The following is a 7,103-nucleotide window of genomic DNA, read 5'->3' as shown; positions in this document are numbered from 1 at the left end:
GGTCCAGTATTACTTCTGTACTGGATGATGCTCCAGAAGCTAATGCCCCAAAAGACAACAGGCACTTCCTCACGACATGCTTCCTCCCCTTCTCCTGGCTGCCAGGCTTGTAACTAAGGCTACATTACTGCATAACACAGGTAGGTACACTCTAGATCTCATCAGAGAATAAAGGAGATATGCATCTAAAGAATTATAAGAACTAGCTGGCATGTATTGGCAGGAGCCAAAGGCAACCCTTGGGTTTGGATTTTGAGGATGCTTGATTGAAAGTGCTAGAACATAAAGGATAGATGAGCAAGAATTAACTTACTTTCTCAGAAATAGAATGTTAAAACTTAGTATCATCATTAAAGTCTTAAAAGGTGTCAGGGTTGTGGTGCTTATCACATATCTGTTTAATTCTGGTCCATGCAGAATGTAGATGAATCCTGAAGAATAACTATGGACTATTTTACGCTTATGTAGAAACTGATTGCAACTATTGTGCCAGATGTGGTATCACAGATAGAACAGTATACTTAAGCCCTGATGTACATAGAATGTAGTCATTGATTTGTAAAATGCATTTTTCCTATTCCAATTAGAAAAGTGAATCGCAAACAGCATTCACATGGGACAAACAATATTCATTTATAGTTTTGTTTCAAGACTATGTTAATTCTACTGCTGTATATCATGACACAGTCCACAGAGATCTAGACTGCTTGACATCCCACAAAATATGACTCGGATCCATAACATTGACAACATCATGTTGAATTGTTGGACAAGATGAGTGAGATTGCCTAAATATTGTAGGACTTTCTCAGATACACGCACTCCAACGGTAAAAGCCAAATCCTATGAAGATGCAAGAACTAGCCACTTTAGTAAAATTTTTAAGGGTGCAGGGATCAGGGAAATACCAAGATATCCCCTCAAAAGCAAAAGTCAAATTGATGTATTTTTCATACTCTCCCGCACCTCCATGAATAAAGAAACACAGCTTAACAATACCCTTTAGAGTCTGGGTGACACATCCCACACATAGGAAAATTACTTGAGTTCGAATAGTGGGTGACATAGGAGGCTGTAACTTTAACTGGAGGCCAGGAACAGCATGTCCAGGCCATTGTACAATCATCTCTGCTGCTTGGGCCACATGATCTGGCAAACCTGTTACTGGGTATCAGTTGTGGGACAAGATGCAGGATGGAACTAATGGCAAATTCCAGTAGCAGTATCACAGTGAAGAATCCTGGGATTTGGGAGTAAGACCGTATCAACTGCAGCAGAGGCTTTCTTGCCTTTTGATAAACAGCTCTTGGTGTATTACTGAGACTTGGAAGAGATAAAATACTTGAACATAGACACTTTGGTAACCAGATTCCATGATGTCACCCAGTGATTCATGCTTCCTGGTACACAAGCCCTTTTTTAGTCCAGTTACATATTGTATCAGGGTTATTCTAAATGGCCAATAGAAAATGGCAGACATGACACTAGATTGTACCTGAGAATAGGTCATAAAAGGTTTTGTAGCTTTTTCTCTCTTCTTAGATTACTAACTCTTGGAGAAACCAGCTTCCATGGGCATACTTCAGTAGCCTCATGGAGAGATTTATGTGGTAAGAAACTAAGGCCTCCAGTCAACAGTCATGTGGGTATATATTCTTAGAAGTGGATCCTTTAGTCTCAGTCAAGCCTTAAGATGACTTTAGCCCTTGCTGGTATATTTATATCATTATACCACATATTTATATCATACCTCATGAAAGAACCTGAACTAGAACCACCTGTCAAACTGCTCCCACACTTCTTATTTTCAACGACTCTACATGATAATAAGTGTTGTTTGTTCTAAGTTGCTTTGTTTAGGGATAATTCATTTCACAGCAATATATCAGGCAGTGACTATCTGTCGAGAACTTCCTATAGTGACCAAGGTACTGTCAGACCTGCCAAGTTATAAAGTCAGACCCATCAAGTTATGAAGTCAGCAGTCCATCATTAGATGTAAATAATACATCAGAATTGATCCTGAGCGGGACCACAGGGCACAAATAGACTGCATGAGCAAGAAGTCCAGACACCAATGTTACTCAACTGATTTGCACTAGTGCTTCTCCAGGGTTTGCACTTATACCTGGGGAGGGAGAAGGGGGTCTAGAATGACCAACCAAGGAAGAGAAAAAAGCCTGAATAAGGTTATAAGGTTTACTTATTGGCCATCTTGGTAAGTAGGTGCAAGAAGAAAAGGGATGGAGTTTGCTTTGCAACCACATTCAGGCATGGCTGGCCCCAAATTACAGTAGAGAAAAAAATCTTTCCCATGGGTGGAGCTGTGAGCAGTGCAAAAGCCATAGGTTTTGAGTGAAAGAAGTGGCCTATGGTGAGAATAAAAATGCCTGGACAGTGCCCAATAGCCTGGACGCCTGGTTGGGGTTATGAAAGTAAATGGAGTAAAGATTGAAGGCAAGAAGATCTGGGTCAAAGGCATGTGGTGAATATATGAGAATGGGTATAAAATTTGAAGACTTTTGTGTTACATGCTAATAACTATCAAAATACCAAAATACATCCACATCCGAAGACAACTAAGTAGACAAAATGACTTAGTCAAAATGACATTAGCCAGTATTCATCATCAGCCGCTGTAGAACTGGCACATAGTGACCATGGTGGCAGAGATGGAAGCTGCATGTGAACTCAACAGCATGAACTCCCAATGAATACTCAACTTGTCAGCAGCAGAGACCAACAATAACTTTCTAATATGTCTTTCCCAGCCTACCCTGTTTCCCTTTTCCTTCCACACAGGTGTTTCACTTTCACTTCTTTATTTGGTTTCAAAATTCTTGTATTTGTACTCTTGTCTCTTTTTCTGAGGACTGAGACTCACATAGCTTTCTTTGGCAAACCTTATCATAAATCAGATGGCAATGGATATTGGATGACACACTCCATCAAAGCTAACTCCTAGTGATACAACAAGCATCTCAGAAGAGTGGAAATTGAATGAAGTTCAGGTGGAACATTAAAAAATGAATAACTAGACAAGGAAGATATTTTTACTTCTCCAAATAGATTGCAACTGTTTATACACCAAAGTTGAATTAGTTTTTGGTATTAGGAATGAGGTAGGCACACAATAGTCGCCTTGTGTTTATGACTGAAGCCATTCTTGCTAACTGTTCCACTTAGTCTTGCTCCACAACTTCTTCATTCTATATTCTTGGTTGTCATTAAAAAGACAATATAGGCATAATAGAATGGGAAGATGTCTTATGATTAGATATATTAGGATTAGAATCCAGGCTAACTACTCACTACCAGTAAGTGTAACTTACATAAGGAAATTGAGCCTTCGTAACTTAATCTGCAAAATAGATGTTATTATATAACTTGAGTTAAATTTGAAATAATTCAATGAGCTATTTTATGTAAAAATACCTGGAATAACTATCATGGAACCACCTAAAGAGTTGGTATTTTTGCTGGAATTAATAGAATATGAGGAAGAAAATGTAGAACCCTTTATTCGCTCCTTTTCTAGGACAGAAATACCCCAACCTTAGTGGTAGTCCTGAATTTTTCTTAGGGTTTCTTATCACCCAGTATCTTCACCTGCTTTCCAAGATTTGAATGCTATAACTCTTCTCCATCAGTGGGATTATATTTTAATGAGAGTAGAATATTCAGTACTTTTTTTTTTTTTTAGTTTCCTCTGAACTCTGCCATGCTAATCATGATGGTGACTGAAGGTGTTAGACATATATCCTCTCTCCATGCTCTACCTACAGTGGGAGATCTGGCTTATGGAGAACAAAAAGGCACAAAGAGTCTAACATAAAATAATGATCTGACTATATTATTACATTCCTACACCGCTATAAATAACTATCTGAGACTGGGTAATTTATGAAGAAAAGAGGTTTAATTGGCTCATGGTTCTGCAGGCTATACAGAAAGCATGGATAGGAGGCCTCAGAAAACTTGCAATCATGGCAGAAGGCGAAAGGAAAGCAAGCGCATCTTACCATGGCAGAACAGGAGTGAGAGAGAGAGCGAAGGGGGAAGTGCTACACAGCCTCAAACAACCAGATCTTGTGAGAACTCCAGCACAAGAACAGCAAAGAGGAAATCTGCTGAAATGATCCAGTCACCTCCCACCAGGTCTCTCCCCCAATATTGAGAATTACAATTCGACATGAGATTTGGGTGCAGACACAGAGCCCAACCATATCACTGACTTTACCTCTTTTCCTCCTCCTATGCCAACTTTTCCCAACACAGTATCCATAAAAACACTTTCATAGTTGAGAGTAAATTGGGCCATTTCTTATCTAAGAGAATTAACAACAGGACTGGCTGGATAGAATTTGATTACTCTCTTATATAGATAAAATGATGTTTTTCCTGCTTGGAGTCATCTTCCTACTCTAAAGACTAGGCAAGACTAGGTGAAACCCAACGGAAAGGAGTAATCAGCAAAGAGGAACCTCTCTGTTCTAGATCACAGGAAGTAAAGATGTTCTTAGAATTTATAGATTGTTTAGCTCACCAGAATAGAGAGGAGATAAGAATTTGTTAGAAGTCATGGCTAGGGATAAAGAGTACATACATTACACTTATTCTCCATGTCATTGTCTTTTAAAGAATCTCAAATACAGTGATTTAGATTTGAAAGGAGTTTAGAAATATTGGATTCTTTCTCCTGATTCTAAACTCATTAATCACATATGTTTAAATTGTGCTAAAGCTGTGATTATACTATTTCTCAGTAGTTCCTATATTCTGCAGTTTCAATTTAATATTTGTTAATTTTAACTTTTATCCACTTAAATACCCAATCTTTTATTTGTCTTATTACATTGTACAATTGATCCAATGATAACTGTGTATTTAAATGATTAGATAGAAATTTCACTCATTACAGTGATTCAAAACATATCAACAAAGCAATGCTTCACCAAAACAATATAAGTTAGTCTTTGTACATAATCTGAGTCACTGTGGAATACACTTCAAGAACAGGTGGCTTCATGTTCACATATGTTTTTTAAAGATGAAGTTCCTGGTCATGGAAGTCTTTTGAATTAGATGTATAAATACATGTTTTCCTTTGCAATAAAACTTTTTGAAATATGTGTCTCAGCAGTCCCTGAGTTCAGCCTATGTATGTCATCCTCAAATTCCTTCATTTTTGTCATTGCATCCATATCATCACAATCATCCTGTCAGTACTGTGAACATACCACATTGCTATTTCATTTAAAATATTTTTGATGAAAAGGTCAATTGCCTGAAGAGTTATTACATGTCAAGGTATTGTACTAAGATAATAAGTACTGCATTCCTTTCAGCAAAAAGATACTAGTTAGAAATAGACACAGATAATTTGAGAAATAGAAAATATAAAGAAGACTGAAGCAAATATAAAGTCTTCACCAAGACAAGGAAACATGACCTTGGATCATTGCAGAGCAATATTGTATGTAATTGATGAACATGAACAAAACACAGACGTGAATGTCATCAGGAGACCCGTGCCATCAGAGTGTCCCTGGTAAATAGGCATAATAGAAAGAGATAGCTTAGGCGCTCCCTTTTGTAGTCCATAACTCAATGAAAGTACACATACATTCGTCCTTCTTGTAAACTCCACCCACCCCCTGCCCCCAGAAAAAAAGAAAAAGGAAATCACTTATCCATGGTTTATTTTTCCCACAGGTCATATGGAGATACAACTGGGTATTGAATGGTTGGGCAAAAGCATTATCAGTTGGCCTTATTGTTCACTTACTCACAGGTTTATTGCTGGGACCCACAGTCTATGCAATTCCTCTGCACAGGCATTTGGTCACCTTGCCCCGTATTTCCTTCATCTTTATACCATAGATGATGGGGTTGAGCATTGAGGGCATGAGAAGGTAGAGATTGGCAAGGAGAATATGGGTATGAGGTGAGATATTGTGACCAATGCGGTGGGTGACAGAGGAAAAGAGTGCAGGCACATAAGTGACAAGGATGACAAAGAGGTGTGCTGAGCAGGTGTTGAGGGCTTTGCAGGTGGCATCTCGAGAGCTGAGGCGTACCACAGCCTATAGGGTGAGGGCATAAGAGAAGCCAATAAGCAGCAGATCAAGTCCCACCACAAGCAGGATCATGAAGAGCCCATAGATAACGATTGGGCCTGGTGTGGTTACAGGCCATCTTCGCCACAGCCATGTGATCACAGTAGGTATGAGGAATGGCTGTGTGGTAGAAGGGTAATCTTTGGGGTAGAGGAGGCATGGGCAGGATAAGGATCACACCCTTGGCAAGAGCCAGCAGTCCCAGGCATCCAACTAAAGAACGGCTCAGAATTATGTTGTAGCGTAAGGGCTCACATATGGCCACAAAGCGGTCAAAAGCCATGGAAACAAGGAGGGCTGATCGTACCACCGATGATCCATGGATGAAAAACATCTGAGTGAAACAGGCATTGGCAGCTATGTCCCGATCATTGAGCCAGAAGAGGCAGAGGAGTTTGGGCACCACAGCCAGAGTGGATACGAGGTCAGCCACCATCAGTAGGGCCAGAAGCAGGTACATTTGTGAATGAAGTGTGGGCTCTGTGGCCACCAGGAAAAGGATAGAACCATTGCCAATGAGGATAGCCAAAAACATGGAGAAGAAAGGAACAGATAGCCACAAGTGCTGTGACTCTAAGCCAGTATGCCCATCAGCGTGAAGGTCATGAAGCTGGAATGGTTGAGGATTAGCATGGTTGAAATAGTTGGCAGTTGTTAAAGTTAGACACCTGTCAATGAGATATGGCTGGTGCGTTGTTTTTACTGGGTTTGGGTTCTAAAGACTTGCTGATACAGGGCCTAGAGAAAGATGGCAGAATGGACCTTTGGGATCATGAAATCCACAATCTGGTTTCAAGTCTACGTCTAAGCAGCTATATTGCTTCACAATAATTTCTTTATGGGGCTTTGCCTTCTTTTCTGTATAAAGGATATTGTAGTGAACATTTATTCTCACCTTTTCCAGTTCAGCAATTCCACATTTTAAGAAATCTGACGAAATAGGATAAAATTTTACCTTTGATAGAAAGATGGAAAAACTTGATA

General features: G+C 39.5%; 1 pseudogene; it reads right to left on the bottom strand.

The window, feature by feature from the left end:
• Positions 1 to 5,816: 5,816 nt before the first annotated feature.
• On the bottom strand, positions 5,817 to 6,752 carry LOC129485274 (olfactory receptor 52P1-like; annotated as a pseudogene).
• Positions 6,753 to 7,103: the final 351 nt, after the last annotated feature.

The sequence above is a fragment of the Symphalangus syndactylus genome, chromosome 6, assembly GCF_028878055.3.
Source record: "Symphalangus syndactylus isolate Jambi chromosome 6, NHGRI_mSymSyn1-v2.1_pri, whole genome shotgun sequence".
In the NCBI taxonomy this organism is placed as follows: Eukaryota; Metazoa; Chordata; class Mammalia; order Primates; family Hylobatidae; genus Symphalangus; species Symphalangus syndactylus.
The sequence above is the reverse complement of the archived record's forward strand: the minus strand, read 5'-3'. Positions and strand labels throughout refer to the sequence as shown.